This window comes from Narcine bancroftii, chromosome 1 (assembly GCF_036971445.1).
Source record: "Narcine bancroftii isolate sNarBan1 chromosome 1, sNarBan1.hap1, whole genome shotgun sequence".
NCBI classification, from domain to species: Eukaryota; Metazoa; Chordata; class Chondrichthyes; order Torpediniformes; family Narcinidae; genus Narcine; species Narcine bancroftii.
The window spans coordinates 37,650,640-37,671,691 of record NC_091469.1 but is presented as its reverse complement, the minus strand read 5'-3'; the positions used below and the strand labels follow the sequence as shown (position 1 = coordinate 37,671,691).

The following is a 21,052-nucleotide window of genomic DNA, read 5'->3' as shown; positions in this document are numbered from 1 at the left end:
AATTGTACAGGAGTGACCAATGCCACAAAGTGGCTGATGACTTTAGAAGGATCAGTAGCTGAACCATCTCCCACAAAAAGAACAACAATAAGTATTATATTAAAAAAATCATTTCAAGTATGAAATGCTTCCTCCAAATCTGATCATCATCAATAGCAATATCAATCAACTGTTGAGATTCCATCTCTCGCTCTCTATTTTTCCTCTTCGGAACCAAGACAGATTGTTGAGGAAACCTTTCTTGACTTTGCACCTGCTTATTATCAGGTAAAGAATTAGCAAATGTAAGAGCTTCAGCGTCGTCACTAAAAGAGTGAGATTGATAATCTCCAGTCCTTTGCTTAGGTACATGTTAATTTTGTCCATGACCAACCTCTAAAAGCATTTCATCACAATAGATGTTAGTGGTAATAGGCAATAGTTGTTAAAGCAGCTCACACTCCTCTTCTTGGGCACTGGGATGATTGGTGCCCTTCTGAAGCAGGTGGAACCTCTGACTGCAGCATGAGAGGTTGAAAATGTCTGTGAATACTCTGGCTAGTTAGTTGGCACAGATTTTCAGTACACTGCCAGGTTCACAATCAGGGCATGACACCTTGCACAAATAATGAGTTACCGGAGGACCTCAGCGGGTGAGGCAACATCCGTGGGTAGAAATGGTCAGTCAATGTTTCAGGTTGGGACTGTTTATCAAGACTACCCATGGATGTGACTTGACATGGTGAGTTCCTCTAGCAGCTCATTGCTCAGTCACAGAGAGAACATGCAAACTCCACACAGATAGTATGAGGTCAAGATTAAACACCACAGGTGTGATGCGGCAACATTACTGCTGCACCACCAAGCTACATGTTACAGCAAATTTAGGTCAAGAACAAAATGGAAACATTCAAATGGGTGCTCAATGGTTCATGAGATTTTGATGGGCTAAGGGGCAGTTTCTGTGCTGACTTTTGTTGGTAGCAATGCCAAATGTTTAATAAGCTATGAGAATGCAATATGATTTTATCACTAAGTTAAAAAAAACCTCTCCTGCTATGAATGTTTATTGCATATTCCTTCTTTCCCCATCACAATTATACTGTCGACCAATCTAATGCAGGAACAGGAGTAGGCCATTTGGCCTTTTAAGGTTGCCTGGCCCTCAATGAAATCACAGCTGATTCTCCATTTTAAATCTATATTCCTGTCTACCCTACATGGTAATGGAGGAAACATGCAAACGTCACAGAAACAGCATGCAAGATGCTGTGAATGGGGTACACTAACTGCTGCACCAGATTCAGATTTATGGTCAGAATACGTGGATGACATGATATACAACCCTGAGATTCCCTTTTCCTGCGGGCACAAGGTACTCATAATGAAGAGTCTGAATAGTTATAGAGGACAAATTGATTAGATAACTACTCTTAAAAGTTATGTTTGCACACCAGAAGTACCAGGGTTTAAAAATAACATCTGAACACGTACAAGATAGAATATTTTTCAAGCATATATGGTAGACATTCTCTGATACAACTTCTAAATAATACATATTTTTGGATATTGCACCATTCTGCAAAACTGGAAACATTAAGTAAATACAACTGTCTTGGACAACTGATTTGGACAATAGAATAGTTCGCCACACATCCACGTTGAATGCAATTTAGACAATTTGAAAACACAAAAAGAATTGGTTGATGATTCTCAAAAAGTTCCTCAAACAATACAGTTACCATCTACAGGATCTGGAAAAAAAAAATGACATATTTCAGAGAATAACCTGAAATAGAAACTGTATTACAACAGAAGGGATTTAAGGATTAGAACCATGCCATTTGGTCAAAAGGTCCATGCTGTGGTTGGTGCTTCACCTGAGTATCCTGTCTATTCCTTCTTTGGAATCTCAACAGTTGATTGATATTGGTATTGATGATGATCAGATTTGGAGGAAGCATTTCATACTTGAAATGATTTTTTTATATAATACTTATTGTTGTTCTGTTTGGGGGAGGTGGTTCGGCTACTGATCCTTCTTCCCATTTATATGATTAATTTCCCCTTAAAAGCACTTACACTTTAAATACTCTTTATTATAGCAAGTTTGACCTTCTAATCCCATGATTTCAAAGTTTCTCCTACGCTTATTATTCTTTTGTATCCTCTCCACAACTTCCATACATCTTTTTTTTAAACAACAGAGGCCAGCACAGATTTTCCTGAACCCAACCACGGGTAATCTAAGATTCAATAAAAGGTTAGCATAACTTTTGGAGGAAAGAAAATGCTGATGTTTGAAATGTGAAACAGAAAAAAAAAATGGTTAGAAGCAATTTAGCAGTCAGGCAGCATTTACTCTATGGGGAAAGAAAGAGATGGCATTTTGGGATCAGGACTGGTTAGGGAAAAGGGAAAAGGCACATTTATTTTAAGTTGAGGAGTGGGAATGGAGAAAACTGAGGAAGTATCTGTGATCGGGGGCAGACTAACGTTGTCAAGTATAACAATTACTTTAAAAACCGACAGTTGAAAACATAAAAGAAAAGTTAAATAAATTGAAACAAAGGTGCAGCTACACGTATGGAGAGAAAACGAGTGTCATCTAAATGTGTTAAATACAATATAAAGTCCCAAAGACTGCAATGTGCCTGGAGAGATGATGGTCCTTAAGCTATGCTGAGACTCTTAAGTGAAATCTGTAAAAATAAAAAAAATATTAACATATCAGTTAGCAGGTCTTATGAAAGTGAATTTAACCTGGGGTGGGGGAGCGGGGGGGGGGGGGGGAAGGAAATGACTACAACACAGAAAAATAGGGAATTAAATTAGAGAATAAACCTGAACCCTCATACTTCCATTACTTAATGAAATATGTCCTGCCCTCTTCAGGACACCACAAAGTGTTTTATGGAATGCAAAGCAAAAACAAAATTACAGATTCTAGAAATCTGTAATAAATCAACCAATGATGGAGCCATTCAGCAAGTTGGGCAGCTTCTGTGGAAAGGGAAGCATTTCAGGTCTGAGACCCGTGTTCAGAACTCAGACCCTGAAGGATTCCAGGACCTGAAATGAATTCTGTCAATTCACATTCACCAAAGCCCCACAAATATCACCACAATACTGGCCAGATTATCTGCTTGGGATACATTGAATAAGCTTCAATAGCTTGACAAATGTTTAACTCCCTTCTTCCTTGAAATAGAAATCTTGAGTTCGACAGCACAGAAACAAGCCCATTGGCTCAACTTGTCCACGTCAACCATGCTAGTCCTATTTCCGTGTTCATCCCACATCCCTCTGAACTTTTTCCATCTATGTACCTTATTGAATGTCTTGTAAACATCACAGTTGTTCTTGCTACTACCATTTCCTTTGGCTGCTCAGCGAAGAAGGTGACCCTTTGGCCCTTTTTAAAACTTCCTGCTCTCACTTTAAATCTCTGCTCTCCATTTATGTAATTGATGCCACTCATGAAAAGTCCTAGCCTATCCTTTTATTTCAAGCCTTTCAGTCTGAGCAATATTCCCATAAACCTTTTGTGCACCATCTCCAGCTTAATGATACCTTTACTGGAGCTCAGTGTCGAGAACTGCATACAATAGTCCAAGTGCTGTCTCACCAACATCTTGTACATTTGTAATATGGCATTGATGCTTCTGTTCTCAGTGCCCTGTCTGATAAAGGCAAGTGTGCCAAATACCTTCTTCACTACCTTGGGTTGGAAAATATAAAACTAGTTGGCACTTTAATGCAACTATGTTACCTGTACAACACACCTTCATTCCCAACCATTCACGGTGTAAGTCCTGCCCTCATTTAACCTACCAAAGTGCAACACCTCCCACTTGTCAAAAGTTAAATTCCATCTGCCATTCCTTGGACCATTTTCCTAGTTTCTATAAATCCTGTTGTATTCTTAGATAACGTTCTTCATTATTACTATTCCACAAATTTTGGTGTTATCCATAAACATACTCCCTACGCTAATTACATTGTCATCTAATTTGTTAACATAGATGACAAAAAACAGGGGACCCGGCACCAATCCACTGGTCACAGGCTTCCAATACAAGAAAAATTCTTCACTATCATTCTCTCTTTCCTACTATAGAGCCATTTCTGCATCTAATTGGCCAGCTCTGATATGATCTTCCGTATCACTCTATCAAGCGAGATCTTGTCTCTATAACACTACATCCATAATATGGTATCTTGTGTCCAATATAAGGCACCTTCAATACTGTGATACACCCTTAACATTGGTCTGGATTTAAAGCTCAGATTTATGTGCTTATGAGCAAGCAGGCATGATGGGTCAACATATAATTCTGTCGGCTCCCACAGGTGCTCCAACCAGATCTACAAGAGATACTTGTAGATTCATTGGTCGTAGCTTCATACTCCTCAGGTTACTACAAAAATAATAAGAGGAGTTGATGGGTATACCCGAGTGGGAGTCGCAGAGATAATAGAGTATACAAGGAGGGGACATAGAGAACTGATGGGATTGCTCTGCTGTGAGCCTGTATTAACGCAGAGCAAGTACATGAACTCTTTAGGTTTATAATTCAAAGGGATTTCACCTCAGATCTCACTACAGGGTATCAATGGCACTACACTGAAATGCTTCCAAGCTTCCCAATTAAAACAAAAACTTAAACTGACATTACCAATGTATACTTCTATGTATTCATAGATTTGCTATATTAACCAACCCTGGATTAAAACTACTGCTAGACAAAGCAGCACTTCTGAACCATTGCCCATTTTTGTGTTGTTACTCAGTGCAATTCAGTAACTACATTTGAGTGTGACATTTCAAGTATAACAGGAAATATGCATGATACTTCTAGAAATGTGCATAAAAAACACAAGATTACTAATTACTTGATTTTAAATGAGTGGAAAAGTGTGAGCAATTTTCCCAGTGCAGTGATGAACGATTACGGCGAAGAGAAAATTGAGAGCAAAGAATGATCAAATGTAAGTGTGGATCATGCAAGACAATAAAAACTTGGCTCTTTTCCGGTACTTTTGTATGCTCCCGATGTATCGTGAATTTATGAGCGTGCAGGCATTTAGGCCAAAGGTTTGCAAAAGCAAGGTGCCAGCATTCTCAGTTTTTAATTTTTATATCTTCAGGTATAAATAATGAATAGCTATTATACGAAGATACAAAGGAATATGTCTTTAAGTTGCAAATAAATGACAAGCAATTTAACCAAAAAGAGGAAGCCAAATTTTAATCTTTACCAAACTAATAACAAAATTGCAATTTCACCCATTCTTCAGCCATATTAATCTGGAAACCGGTGAACTGAATATAGCAAGTGGCATCATAGCTGACCTTTACTCACCAGAAAAAAAATATTCAACAATTTGGAAAGAAAATTACAAAGTAATAGTCAGAAGGGAGTGAGTTGGTTTAACTTTTTTCAAAATACTGCAACTCAAGTTCCTGTTACTTCACGCAACATTTGGCAAAATAAAAATGGAATTCTGCAATCTCTTTAGGAAAACTTTTAAACCTTTTGGATTTAAAGTTACCAACTTAGCTAATGTAAAATGGACAAATAAAGATTCAGTTAGAAGTCTGATACGGAACCAGGAACAAAAGACACTGAAGAAAATTAAAATGTAGGCAAAAACTGAAGAACCAGTTTATCAACGAAACAAATTTTAAAAGCTTTACACAAACAAAACTAACATTTAAAATGAGCAATCAAATGAAAATAATTCACAGAGAGCAAAACTCACATTAGCCAAAATCAAGTTGCTGCATTTGCTGGAAAAAAGTTTGTCTGTTACATTTAAGCATTTAATAATTCGGTTCAGTGGCCAGGGCCCTCTTCAGCATGCTGCAAGAAAACACACAGCTCTAAAATTGTGGTAAACAACCAACTCTCTGCTCATATCAGTCTATAACATTTGTCTTGTGGAGATTAGAGAGCTGGAACAGCATTCACCAGTCTCCACCCCTTCCTTTAACTGTTTTCGCACAAAGGATAATTGGTCAATGCATTTTTCAACTATATCTTTAACCTCTGATTAACCCAACTTAAGCTGAATTTCATGAATGCCAGTTTCTTCCCTCCATAATTGATTGATAGTGTGTTCCAGGTGTCAATGTACTAGATACTACAAAATATTTAACTTTTTCAGTTAAATCTTCAGCATCTCAAAAGATGCAAAGTGAAAAGGTCACACCAGTGGACATACAGTACATATATGAGAACTCTACAACAAAGCTGTCCCAGACACATTCTACAACCAAGTTGGTTAACTCCATCTTGTGCTTAGAAATCAGATTGTGGAATATTTCTTTTGAAGGTGTTAATGGAGCATAGTACTGAACAAAATTTTGGACAGGATTTCACAGGATATGTGTGCAAATGCAGCAAAGTATGTCTATCTTGAAATTCCACCATGTATTCCTGTCACAATACATCCTAACACCAATGCAATTTTTCTGTCCTGCTTTGTGTTATGATATAATTAACAATTGCAGCATAAAAACTGATTTAGAACCCATGATATATCCCATAAGGAGCAAATAAATCACACTGAAAGCAGTGAAAACTGATGTTAAAGAACATCACTGGCATACTACCTAAATGTTTAGAAAAAAAATTACTGATTCATTGTCTAGATATGGGATCAAGATGGAAATTAAGTAATCTTTTCTCCCTCCCTATTGGTGGTGGAACTATCTTTCTCAAAAAGAGAAATGGAAGCAGCGATGTGAAAATGTTGACGCAGAGATGAATAGATTACTGATAAACAAAGAAGCTAAAAGGTTAACAAGGATGGATGGGAATAAAATACTGGAGTTACAAACCGAACAGCTGCAGTCTTATTAAATAGCAGAAAGTGGGATGCCATTGCTTAAGTACCAAATGTGACCATTATCTCTCCTCCTTTCATACAAAATACAATGGTTCGATTTAGTCAGTCAGTAAAAGCAATTAAACTTATCTACTGTTGTTAGAGTGTACAACCAAACAGCTTTTCATGGACGCACAAGGACAGGTAAAGTGAAAAACCCAATACAGCTCTCAGTGTTTCTTTCCCCTTAGATAAGTCAACATTTTCAGGGAATCTGCAATAATCAGTGGTCTGAGCAAAACTGCAGTTCCCCACAGACTTGCAAAGGGCCTTGTAAACATTGGCCACTCTTTGATATAGTTTAAGGAGGTTCATAGGGCCCATATGCCCAAGGACAAGCTAGTTCATTTTTACTCCCATATAAACTCTATCTGTGACAGATGTAATTCTGAGGTGGCTTCCCTGACATCTCTTTTGGTCCTGGCCTTCCCTGAAAAAATATTGGAAAGATATTTTTGATATTATTTCAGCAGTTTTGCTCATTGACCTGCAATCTCATCCTATTACTGCACTTTCTGGATGACCAGTTTTGGACTCTGGCTTCTCGTGTGATTGCATTTGTTACTTTATTCTATTATTCTACTCAAATGGAAAGACCCTAAACCATCTATTACATTTCAATGGTTTTCCCAAATTGGAGCATGATTAACATTTTCATATGATGTCAGTTGATCCTTTCCGAATCTTTTTCAACATTTTTTCTTGTGAGTGCAGAGGAGCAGAATTAACCATAAAATATTTTTTTTAATCATTGAAACATGGTAACCTAGGTTTTATATTTTGTTTCTTAGTTACGGGGATATTTTTGTAATAAAATTTGATTCCTTTCAGGTTTGGCCTTTAAGAGATTGGGAGGTTCAGATTTTACATATGTTGCTCCATATCTGTGCTGGTACATGTTAATCATTGTTAATGCAATCCCAATCTCCTTGCATCATTCTTATGTGTATTAATCTGAAATTTAATAAAAATATTGAAAAAGAAAACATTGGCCAGCAACTTGAACACCTGAGTCAAAGAGTTACAGAACACAGAAAAAGGCCCAAGAACCCTTGGAATTTATATTCATCCAATGCTAATCCCATCGATTCTCTATATATGCCCCTCAAATCCCATCACTCACCAACACATTTGGGAAAATTTACAGTGGGCAAATAACCTATCACATACACAGCACGATGCCAGTGCATCTGGGGATGGCCTGTGTGGTCACAGAGAGAACATGCAAACTCCACATGGAGAGACTGAAGATCAGGATTGGACCTGGGTCACTGAAGCCATGTTGCAACATTTGTACTCATTGCACCATTTTGATATGTTACATGCATCTGAAGCTTGATTCTTTTTCTGGAGTAGTACATGAGTGCAACTTCCATCACAAACTGTGTAATTCTAGAAATTCAGTCAGACTCTCTTAATCAAATTTCTTGTTTACACATCTGAGACAGTTTCTGCACCAGGCATGCATCAGATCGATTCCCATTCTTTAGATTTGGGAATATTTAGAGGCTATCTTAAATGTCCAATTCCTAATAAATCATTAACTTGAAATTCACTGTTTCCAATTCCCCTTTTCCATTTAAACTGCCTGATCTGCTGAATATCTTCAAAATTTTCAATTTCCTTCTCATTTATTTTACCTTCAAGGCCATTTCAGCATTCCAAACCCCCTGCAGATCTCAGGGAATGACTGTATCCCCTCTATTTTGAGGCTGCACTTTGATTGATCATGGAATGCTTGCAGAGCACAAAATAAGAATTTCGCAGTCACTTTTTACCAGGCCAACTCACCAACTCCACCTAGCTTCTTCTCCATCATTTATGAAACTTTTCCTTACAATATATTTTCCACAGTGTCTCTTGAACGACACAATGGAATCTACCTCCATCATGTCTACAAGCACTGTGTTATTTCCTTTGTTGCAATTTTTGCTATTCTTGATACATTTTAATTCAGTATTCACATTGTGTTTTAAGAACACGTGAGGGGTTTTGATGTTATCTCCAAGTTAAAGTTTTCATTTCAGGAGAAAAGTTCTGGGTAATTAAAGCAAAACCAGCATAATTTCCTTCATGTGGCTCTCAGCTCTGTTTGGGTAGAAGTCAAGGGATACCAAATTTTATTAAAGCACCAGTTCTAGATCTGTGCTAGTGCTTCTCTGTTTGTGTTTCCAGCAGTCAGGCGGTCAGCACAAATCCAAGTTTTATTTCAGCCAAGGTTCTAGGGTTCAAAACTTTTCCTCAAATACAAGAACTGCAATAACAGGTATATTCAATTGCCTTTTTCTTGCATTCCTCTGTAACTTGAGGCCATTCAACCCACCAAGTCGATACTGACTCTTAGCTCCATCAATTAGATTCCCCAATTAATTCTCCTATAACATCTCTCCCACATGCCTAGCAGCTCCTGATTCACCTACATGATGGACAATTTAAGCGAAATAATCTTATCCACTTGTACCTGCTTGGGATTTAAAAAGCAAAAAAAAGCTGCTGGAAATCTGAAAGAAAATCAAGAAATGCTGCAGACACTCAACATATCAGCAATTTCTGTTGAGAAAAAGAAATTGAGTTAACAATTCAGATTGATGAGTTCATCAGAACTTTATTCGTTTTCTCTCTCCTCAGATACAACTTGACCTGCTGTGCATTTCCAGCACACATGGCCACTTTTTAAAACTTTTGGTAAACTTAATGGGCGATGTAAGGGAAAATATCTCTTGAAATTCACACAAACACTCTCCCTCAATCCAGCTGCAACATGCTCAAACTAAATATTATATCTTAATAGGCTCAATATAAATGCATGCATTTTTGTTCCATGGAAGAGATCACATGCCTGCATAGTCAAGTGTTTGAGATAAATCCATATTTAACAGTCTGGATGGTTGCAAATTCAAAAGCAAGTTATTCAGAATAACAAATGTAATCATTATTGAACAAATGGCATTTTAAAAATGTAATGACTTAGCTGTCTTGTATATATTTACATTGGTTGGTACTAATTTACAAATTATGCTCAGTGTTATACAGTAAAACCCCCAGTATCCGGCACCAATGGGGATTGGTAGATGCCAGACAAGTGAATTTGCAGGTTGCTTGAGATCACATGTTGCGTGGATTGGGGAACTGATCTTTCGTATTTTTTTACCTACAGAAGAAGCCCAAAAATCTGGTTGGTCAGGATTTTCCAGATTCTCAGGCAGTACTTATAAAGTTCAAATTTAAGGAGGAATAAAGAATAAAGAACAGTTCATAGTTTATTCATTAACAAATACAGCATGCTTCATTTATCAAAACACACTGTATTAAAAAAAAATATATAGTCCCTTGTTGCCGCTGTTGATTTGTGGTACCTTCACATGCAAAAGTCAGCTAAATTTTAAAAGTTTGAGAGTTCTCAAAATTCAGATTCTCGGGTGGTACAGATTTCTGGCATCTGAATTTTTGGACTTCTACTGTATTTATTTTCCATGAGTTTTTTGCTGGTGGCTTGAATTCCAGATTACGGGGATTTTACTGCCCTACTGGTGTTATAGTCACAAAATTAAGATGTATTACTTATTCTAAATTTTTAGCAGACACACTAAATGTTAGTTCTAACATTTGTAAATAAAATCTAGTTTGAAAGTAAGCGCTGCAGATTCAGATTTATTGTCAGATACTTAAATTACATCACATACAACCTTGAGATTCTTTTTTGCTGCGGGCACAGGAAAATTGCCTCTAATTGGTAGTGCAAAAATAAACTGTACGCAGCATAAACATGTAAACAATTAAAATAACTAAACAGATAACAAATGTAAACAAATTGACTGTATAATACAGAGAGAACAAAGAAAATCAATAAAGTGCACAAGTAAGAGTTCTTAAATGAGTCTCTGATTGAGTTTGTCGTTGAGGATTTTGATGGCGGAGGGGGGAGCAGTTCTTCCTGAACCTGGTGGTGCGAGCCTTCATGTAAAAAATACATTAAAAGTATTCTCTAAGCACTCACATCATCAGCCAGAAGGGTTCTGGTTTGCCACAGTGGCTTTCACTTTAGATGGCATGAATGATGCTCCTTATTTAATGACAGTTATACTGCTGGAAAGTCAAGTAAAACTATACACCCACTTGCTTTCAGTAAATGGTTGAATTCCTGTGCTTTTACTATCAGCCAAGATTGGAGTATGATAGAGATTTGCAATCAACAACTTAAAAACACCCTACATCTCACACCCACGTAGGGAACACATTAGTTCTACAAATCATACTGATATTTTCAGACAAAGTGTAGAGCAGATTTTGACCTAGAGATTCTTCAGCACATGATAAATGCATATTTCTATTTGGATGAACAAATTACATTTGTGCAATTGTGATAATGTTTTATTGTGATTGAGGTCCAAGTGTAACAGGACAGGCCTTGACGTTAACATGCTTGCAGGTTACATCTCCATATTTGAATGAACAGAAATTTTTTAAAAATGCAGCTGTGGAGAGGTCAGGAGTTAGGGTGGTAATTACTGTAAATATTAGTGTATAATGTGACCCCCCCCCCATTTTATACCTCCTGTATAATATGACCCTCCTCCCCTTGCCCGCCTGAGTCGTGATGGTGCCTCTCACCCCTCACCTACCCGATTCGCGCTGCCTTCTCTCCCCCTCGCCTGCCTGAGTCGCGTTGGCGTCCCTCTCCCCCCTAGCCAGCCCGATTCGCACTGCCATCTCTCCCCCAGTAACCCCCCCCCCCCCCCCACCACCCACTCCCAGTCGCGCTGCCATCAATGTAGGCAGCTGCTGATAATCTTACTTATCGTTAAACCTGGCAGAAAAAATTGTCAAAATAATAACCTCATGTATAATGCAACCCCCTACTTTGAGCTCAAATTTCAGTACAAAATTTTTCGCATTATACTCGAATATTTACGTTAGGCTGTTGAAAGAGAGGCCTCTGGAGAAGTTAGGAGAGGCTTTTGTCAACAGGGACGCCAGTTTGACAATTAGAAGGACACAAGTTATGATGGTGTTGGGTGGGGAACAGGGTGTGATATGAGCTCAAGGCTGTAATCGTTGTTACTTAGGTGGGAGAGGGCACTATCGATGGGTTCTGTACTTGGAATATACTTATTCGAGGATTGTTTCCAGGGCTGGATACTATAGGTTTGAGCATTAAATTAATCTCATGTCTTGAGGCATCTCCTCCAGGATAAGTGGCCTCAGTCACTAATGGGGCACACTATTAAAATCACCAAAGCAGTTACTGAATGCTGGATGCCACTGTGTATGCAGAAATCCCCATACTTTCTGTATGCATAGAGGGTTCCGAAGGAGAAAAGAAAATCATAGAATTTGAATGTCACATTGTGCTTTCCAAAGGAATTTTATTCTGCAGCACACATAAATGTTATGTTACACAATACGATTTCTCTGCCCAAATCTGTTATTTTTAGGCCACAGAGCACCTCACAGAGCTTGAGTGGAGTCAACATGAACATTTTCCTGGATATCTGTTCAAATTTACAGACAAAAAGATTATTTAACAAATGAAAACAATAAAAATCATAATGCAACATAACTAACCATAAGTCAAGAAGTGCTGGAGTCCCAAGAATTTTTTTTCAAATAAATATATGCAGTCATTAAGGTGAAAAACATTAAATGCACAAAAGACCACCGATTGGAAATTTTGGTTGTCTCAAATAAATTGGTAGTTCAGTCAAACAAAAAAGTTAGAAACTCAAATGTATGGTGCAAGATTTTAGTATGGAGCATGATTGAAGTGCAAGCAAACGTTGACTAATCTTAGGGAGAATCAGTGGATGTGGACTTTCAGAAACCTTTGAATAAGAGGTTGGTGTGCCGAAGTAACACCCATAGTGCCCATTACAGAGACGTGGATGGCTCAGGGACAGGAATAGTTACTTCAAGTGCCGGATTTTAGATGTTTCAGAAAGGACAGGGAGGGAGGCAAAAGAGTTGGGGACGTGCCACTGTTGAACTGAGATATTGTCACGGCTACAGAAAAGGTAGACGTCATGGAGGGATTGTTTACAGAGACTCTGTGGGTGGAGGTTAGGAAAAGGAAGGGGCCAATAACTTTACTGGGTGTTTTTTTAAAGACTGCCCAATATGAACAGGGATATCGAGGAGCACATGGGGAAACAGATCTTGGAAAGGTGTAATAATAACAGAGTGGTCATGATGAGAGGTTTTAATTTCCCAAATAACCATTGGCATCTCCCTAGACTAGAGCAGGGGGTTTAGATGGGGTGGAGTTTGTTGGGTGTATTCAGGATGGTTTCTTGATATAGTATGGAGATAAGCCTACAAGAGGAGAGACTGTACTTGATTTCGTATTGGAAAATGAACCTGGTCAGATTTCTGATCATCTCTCAGTGAGGGAGCATTATGGAGATAGTGATCATAATTCTATCTCCTTTACAATAGTATTGGAGAGAGATTAGAACAGACAAGTAAGATAAGCATTTAATTGGAGTAAGGGAAATTATGAGGCTATCAGGCAGGAAATTGAAAGCATAAATTGGGAACAGATGTTCTCAGGGAAAAGAACAGAAGAAGTGTGGCAAATGTTCAGGGGATATTTGTGTGGAGTACATTCCAATGAGACAGGGAAGTTATGGTCAGGTAGAGGAACCATGGTGTATAAAGACTGTATTAAATCTAGTCAAGAAGAAAAGCTTTCAAAAGGTTCAAAGAGCTAGGTAATGTTAAAGATCTAGAAGATTATAAGGTTACAGGAAGGAGCTTAAAAAGGAAATTAGGAGAGCTAGAAGAGGCTATGACTTGCAGCAGACTGAAAAGCTTGATCATGTAGATATTAAGAGAGAGGATGTGCTGGAGCTTTTGGAAAGCATGAAGATGGATAAGTTGCCGAGACCGGATGAGCTATACCCCAGGCTACTGTGGGAAGTGAGGAAGGAGATTGCTGAACCTCTGGCGATGGTACTGGAGGATTGGAGGGTTGCAGATGTTATCCCTTTGTTCAAGAAAGGGAATAGAGATAGCCCAGGAAATTATGGACCAGTGAGTCTTCAGTGCTTGGTAACTTATGGAGAAAATCCTGAGAGGCAGGATTTATGAACATTTGGAGAGAGAAGGTCATACTTACGAATCTGATTGAATTTTTTGAGGATGTGTCTAGGCACATTGATGAAGGAAGATCAGTAGATGTAGTGTGTATGGATTTCAGCAAGACATTTGATAAGGTTCCCCATGCAAGCCTTATTGAGAAAGTAAGGAGGCATGGGATCTAAGGGAACATTGTTTTATGGATCTGGAATTGGCTTGCCCATAGAAGGCAAAGAGGGGTTGTAAACGGGTCATATTCTGCATGGAGGTCAATGACCAGTGGTGCTCCTCATCTGTTCTCGGACCCTTACACATCGTGATTTTTATAAATGACCTAGATGATGAAGTGGAGGGATGGGTCAGTAAGTTTGCTGATAACACAAAGGTTTGGGGTGTTGAGGATAGTGTGGAGGGCTGTCAGAGGTTATGATCTTGTATTTACTTTCTTTTTCAAACTTTTAATTAATCTAATTATTATTGCATGAGGAGAATCAGAGTAAATAATCAAAAAGGAAAAAAAATAATTATATGACATAATATATTGTATTACACCACAACTAATAAATATGTTCTCATCTCTTCAAACTGAAATCTTCAAAAAAAGAAAAAATGATTATATAAAACCCCATTTAATCTAAGAAACAAAAAGACTGGGCAGTCTGTCCTGAGAATTTATTAATAAAAATTAATCATGTCTTCATTAACAAAGAGAAAAGAAATAAAATTAAATATAGTTTGGAAGGCAAAATAATTATACTATCTAAGTCATGTGGAAATAATTTATAAAAGGTCACCAAGTCTCTTCAAATTTAACAGAAGTATCAAATGCACGACTCTTAACTTTCTCTTAAACATGACATAATTTGAGAGAGCCATTGAGTCAACATAGGTGGATTAGAATCTTTCCATTTAAATAAAATATAATTCCAAAATTAGCAGTTAAGGTTGCAAATTAATATCCAGTACAGTCTTAAATATATCTATCCAACATAGGGCATGACCAAAACATACGAGTTAGAGAAGCCATTTCTGATTCACATCTATCACAATTAGGACTAACGTTAGAAAAAATACAGGTCAAGTTTTCGTTCGACATATGGACAAATTAATCAAAGAATGACGAGCGCACATTAACAAATCCAAAAATCTTCTCCCATGATTCCTCTGGAAGATGTAACTGAATTTCCTCTTCCCAGGCTCTTTTAATTGTCATTAGATTGCAATCTTAATAACTTATTATAAATGTTACCTATTAAATCCTTATGAGAAGGGTTCAAATGAAAAAAATAAGTATCAATCAAATCCAACTGGTATAATGTTGGAAAGTTAGACTGAAAAGTATTCAGAAAATTTCTAATTTGGAAGTATCTAAAAAAAATGTGACTTGAGTATATTATATTTATTGGATAATTGTTCAAAAGATAAAAACAAATCTGAAAAAGAGACGATTCTTTTAACTTTCCAAAAAGAGAACGCTTGATCAATTATAGGAGGTTGAAAAAAATAATGAAGAGAAATGGTACTAGATAAAATTAAAAGTTTCCACTCAAAGAACTTCCGAAATTGAAACCAAATCAGTAATGTATGTTTAAGTAATGGGTTGAAGGTGCGCCTACTAATCTTGGAAAGTGTAAAAGGAAGAGCTGCTCCCAATAAAGAGGCGACTAAATCCCTCTGCACGGAATTCAATTTCAATTCTACCCAATAAGGGCATTTAAATCTATCAGAATATTAGATCCAGAAAATAATTTAGCAGATGTCATCTGCCCAATAATAGAGTCTAAGATTAGGTAAAGCCAGATGGAATTTACTCAATCTGGCATTCTTTTTTATTCCAAATATAAGAGGATATTTTAAAGTCAATATTATCAAAAAAGGATTTTGGAATAAAAACTGGTACTGCTTGAAATAAATACAAAAATTTAGGTAAGATTATCATCTTAATAGCATTAATACGACCTATTAAAGATAAACTCAAATGAGCTTGCATTTAAACAAAATCATTCATGCTTAATTAAAACATAATTACGTCTCCAGAATGGAGGACCATTGCCTTCCCAAGATCGTGTTATATGGCGAGCTCTCCACTGGCTACCGTGACAGAGGTGCACCAAAGAAAAGGTACAAGGACTGCCTAAAGAAATCTCCTGGTGCCTGCCACATTGACCACCGCCAGTGGGCTGATATCGCCTCAAACCGTGCATCTTGGCGCCTCACAGTTCGGCGGGCAGCAACCTCCTTTGAAGAAGACCGCAGAGCCCACCTCACTGACAAAAGGCAAAGGAGGAAAAATCCAACACCCAACCCCAACCAACCAATTTTCCCCTGCAACCGTGTCTGCCTGTCCCGCATCAGACTTGTCAGTCACAAACGAGCCTGCAGCTGACGTGGACATTTACCCCTTCCATAAATCTTCGTCCGCGAAGCCAAGCCAAAGAGAAAAGAGACAGTATGTAAAGGTTAAAATTTTACGTTTTTGATTTTGATACAGTACAATATGAGCCCTTCAGCCCATGATGTTGTGCTGACCTATATAAAACCACTACAGTTTCAGAAAAATGTAGCGGGAATAAAACATGCATGAATAAGAGTGTGGGAAAATACACACACAATTTAATAAAACATATGCACACAATTTATAAAGGACTGTGGGAAAGTGGTAGTGGAAATGAAAGACCTGCACAATTTATATCAAGCATGGGAAAGTCAGTGGGGATGAAATAAACACACACACACACACACACACACACACACACACACACACATACAGACACAAAACGAAGTGGGTACATACAATAATCAAGGATAGATTGAAATGTCTGTGAGAGACAGAGGGAAGGGAGAGAAAGGTGGGGAGGGAGAGAGAGAAAGAGTGGAGAGAGAGAGAGACAGACAGACTGACTGTGGGCAGTCAAGGAACTAGCCGCATTTTCCTTTAAAGTTCCCATGTCCCTGTGTGCCTTGGCATAATGAAATGGCTGCATGAACGGAGCACTCATGGCAGGATTCCTCTGCTGCACAGAATCCTGGGAGGGCAGGTCCGCCATCACTCGCTGTGACACTCAGAACGTCACCACTGGAGGATAGGTGCCCATTTGCTCTGTGCTACTGGTTAGGTAAAGCAAAAGAACAGTTTTTCCTTGGTCCAGTGTGAACAGCGCGACCGGTTTTTCTAAACGGTTTGTTCACCTGCCAATTTAGCAGTTTATCAATGTGAAAGGGGCTAAAGTGTCCAGTTTTTGTCAATTACAATTGTTACAAGCCAATAAAACCTCAAAACCCAGCAGCAATTGATACTCACCAAGACAAATGGTTAATTAAACAAAAGTTGCTTTCAATTATCTTTAAACATGAAAACAGAATCACTTTAACTTATCACTATTAACTTAACTAACCTAACTTAACCCCTTTCTAATTTTAAGCGCACGTGTATGTAATATGTGTGTAAGTTCAGAAAAGTTAGCTGACTCACAGTCCAATCTCACTTCTCATTCCTCCAAGTTAACTGGTTGCAGGCAATTCTTATACTATGCACAGAATTTAACATTTATAAAGTCAACCAGGCTTTGGTGCTCGAAAGTAAATGGTTACCACTCAGGAAGGTTCTTATTAGTTTTCAGAGAGAGAGATTTGTTGTTCGCTGGACATCCACAACTGATTCCTTTTTTTAATCAGCCACTTCAGTGTTTTGCCAAAGAAACTTGCCCCCTCAGGGTTTTCCAGATGATAACCTCTTTCTTTCAGGTCACCATAGAGTTCCTTCTTGTTTCTCTTAGTTCAAGTGAAACATTAGGCAGCCAGTCCTCTCCCCTTGTATGAACCACAAGGGCTTTGACCAGGCTGAACCAAGCACTCACAACCCATCTTCCAAATAGGGGTTTCCACAAGCTTGCCAGTTTGTCTATTCCAGTCTCAGCTGGTGCTGCTGACTGTAAAACTGCTGAACTGAATTCCCTCTCTCTCTCAGAGAGAAAGCCTGTTTCACTCTCTCTGCTTGCAAAACCACATGACCCTCAAGTTCCTCTCTAGAGAGCCTGCGGTTCCGACAAGTTCTTTCATCTGTTGCCTTTTTGTAAACAATCCATTAGTGAAGTCTCTTGGGCACTCTCCAAATTTTTGCAAAGGCTCTTGGCATCGACATGTCTAGCATGAGCAGAGCTCCAGTATTTTAAATAGATCTATTTAAAGTGTTTGTATGTAACCTACACTAAAAAACCTGCCCCAATTTATCTCCTAAAAACATATCGACAGACAATACAAACACAACATAATCTGTCACACAATGCTGTGAAGAGTCTTTGAATTCTTTTCAATGAGAGACACTCAATGGTCCCATATATTTTGTTGCTAAATTCTAATACTAACCCTAACTCTAATGTGCAAGTCTTCTTTTAATAAAACAAAGGTCAAATGCAAAGCACCTTGAAAGTCTCAAGATTATAAAAGATACAAGCTTTATCCTTCCAAAACTACTGCTTTTTGAATAGATAAAATATCAGGAAGATTGGGAAAAACTAATGAATTATGGAAATACATAATGAGAAAGTTTTGCATGTTCCAAATCAAAAAGAGAACATGAGATTAGAGTCTGGGATAGTGGTTTGTCATATGAAAAAAGATTCAGCAAACCAGGTCGAGAATTTAAACAAAAATGAGAGATGACCGCATATGAAACACAAATGCATCTTATAAGGTTTGTCAGATCAGATGAGAGTTGATGTATCCCCTGGTTGGGCTGGGTAGAATTTCAAAATAAGGAGACAGCCATGAATGACAAAGCTGAGAAATAATTCCTATAACCAAAGTAGAGGGAATCTTTCATATTCTCTGCCCATGAGCATTGTGGAGACTCAATCACAGAGTGCACTTAAGGCAAAGACCAAACAACTGCGAGATATCAAGGAAACAGCAAGACATGGGATTAGTGCAGGAGTACTTCTGTTGTGTCAAATTTAGGCCAGGTTGGCATTGTAAAGGAATATGGGCCCTTGAATTAGGGAGGCACCTGTTCTCTGTTTATAAATGAGAATTCCAATCAGGTTTCCAGATGTTTCATTGCTTTAAAGCAATGCATGTAAGACAGCTAAAGCACTCAGTTATTCCCACGTAGTATTCAGCTTCACACAAATCAATAGTAGGAGGGTTGAATGCTGAGACATTTAAGTCTCCTACCTCACTGTCACTGACATTGTGATTTCGTCCATCAAGGTGAAGGGTTGCTGAAGTGGGCTGGGTGTACCCATCGGGCATTGGTAAAAGATGCTGAAGGGAGAGGTGGTGTGAATCTGGAGTGCGGCATTGGTGGTTCTAATGGGAAGGGGAGGGGTGAAAATAATTTAAATGACCCTAGCTGCTTTGTATAGGGGTCATATTTCAGAAGTTGGATGCATCTGGAGTCCCTGGCTTTAAATCTGCAATGAGAGGTTGGGGGTGGTGGTGGGGGGGGGAGGGAAAGAATAAAACCACAGAGATGGCACGGTTTGCATAGCGGTCAGCGCAATGCCGTTATAGCGCCAGTGATTGGGACTAGGGTTCGAATCCTGTGCTGTCTGTAAGGAGTTTGTCTGTTCTCCCTATGTCTGCGTGGGTTTTCCACAGAGGTTCTGGTTTCCTCCCTTCATTCAAAATGCAGCGGGGGTGTTGGTTAATTGGGCGCGGGCTTGTGGGCCAAAATGGCCTGTTACCATTTTAACCCATTTTCCGAAGACTGTCCAGATGGGTCAGCAACAAATTCAGGTGTAGGCAGCCTTCAAGCAATCCATTTAAAGATGGTCAAGTTTTTCTTAAAATAAGCAAATCTACCATCCTTGGGCTGCTTTTGAAATTATAGCTCCCATCTTCCAGGCAATGAAATAATTTAAAAGTGTTATCATCAATAAAGTTGGTAGATCATTTCAGCAAATTGAGTTGCAACAAAAAGCAGCAGGTTAATAACATAATATTCTGTTTTTGTGATTTGTTATGCTTATTACACCAAAGAAAGAGGCCATTCAACCCATCAGGCCCATGCCAGTTCCCACCAGAGCAATCCCATCAGTGACATTGCCCTTCCTATTTCACCTGTAGACTTAGAAGTTATTCTCTCTCATAAGACCATCAACTTTTTTTTTTGCTTCATTTGTCTCTTACCTACACTAGGCATAAAATAGGCAATTAGCCTTCCAGCACATCTTTGAAACATGGGAGTAAAGCAAGGGTGGCCAACCTTTTAATTTTTTAATTTAGACATACAGCACGGTAACAAGCCATTTCGGCCCATGAGTACATAGAAGCCTGTTACCATACTGTATGTCTAAATTAAAAATTAAAAGGCTGCCCACTCCTGGAGTAAAGTCACAGTGAGAGCACACAACCTGCACACAGCTGAAATCAAAGCCAAGCTGTGAGGCAGCAGGTATTAACTGATGTAATCTGCAGATAAGCCTCCTGCTTCCAGCACAAACCTTCCAACCCTTTTACTCTTTTCTCCACTGCATGTCATCTCCAAAATATTTGTCTGCATCCACATGTATACCTGTGCCATTTGAAATGACATTTAAAACTGCATGGCCTCATTATACCTTGGATAGGTGAAAAACTTCCTGATTGGGAATTAAAATTCATATTCATGTGGATGGGAAGCAACTTAACATGTTCTTTTCATTTGGAGAGCCACTGCCTCCAAATTCATTTTGCCTTTGAAATATTAAGGGGAGAGGAAACAATGACAAAAGCTTTGAACTTGTTCTCAAGGCCCAAGCTCAATTATTCTATAAAACTTCACAAATTGCTCTGATGCACTGCTTCAATGAAAACTTAAGGATAAGCCAAAAATGTTATTTATAGCTAAAGAGAAGTGAGTAATTTGGGCTCTATTTTCTCATCCTAACAATCTTACATTGCAGAGAATTGTTTATGATCCCACATATGACACTTTCTAGCAGGGAAAACACCTGTCTGTCAAAGTGGAGGTTCTTCACCCTTACGCCTAAAGAGTTACCATTCTGAACGCGTCGATTCCAACCTTTCTCAGGGAAGGATAATCAGTGGAGTGTTGCGCTCCGCCGCCTGACCTGAATGTACAGCCACTGCAAGCGACTGGTTAAGGGGTCAGCCTGCAACCCAT

The 21,052-nt window shown here is 38.5% G+C and overlaps 1 protein-coding gene across 6 annotated transcripts in view; it reads right to left on the bottom strand.

Moving 5' to 3' along the window:
- LOC138757128 (tyrosine-protein kinase JAK2-like) overlaps positions 1 to 21,052 on the bottom strand; it is a 297,517-nt gene that overhangs the window by 143,319 nt on the left and 133,146 nt on the right. Inside the window, exon 1 of one of the 6 annotated variants that reach the window (XM_069923967.1) lies at positions 5,746 to 5,924. The exons of the other annotated variants lie outside the window; for them this stretch is intronic. The gene's annotated coding sequence lies outside the window, so the exon portion shown is untranslated. Of the gene's footprint in view, positions 1 to 5,745; positions 5,925 to 21,052 lie in introns of those variants that run through there. 6 annotated transcript variants of the gene reach the window in all.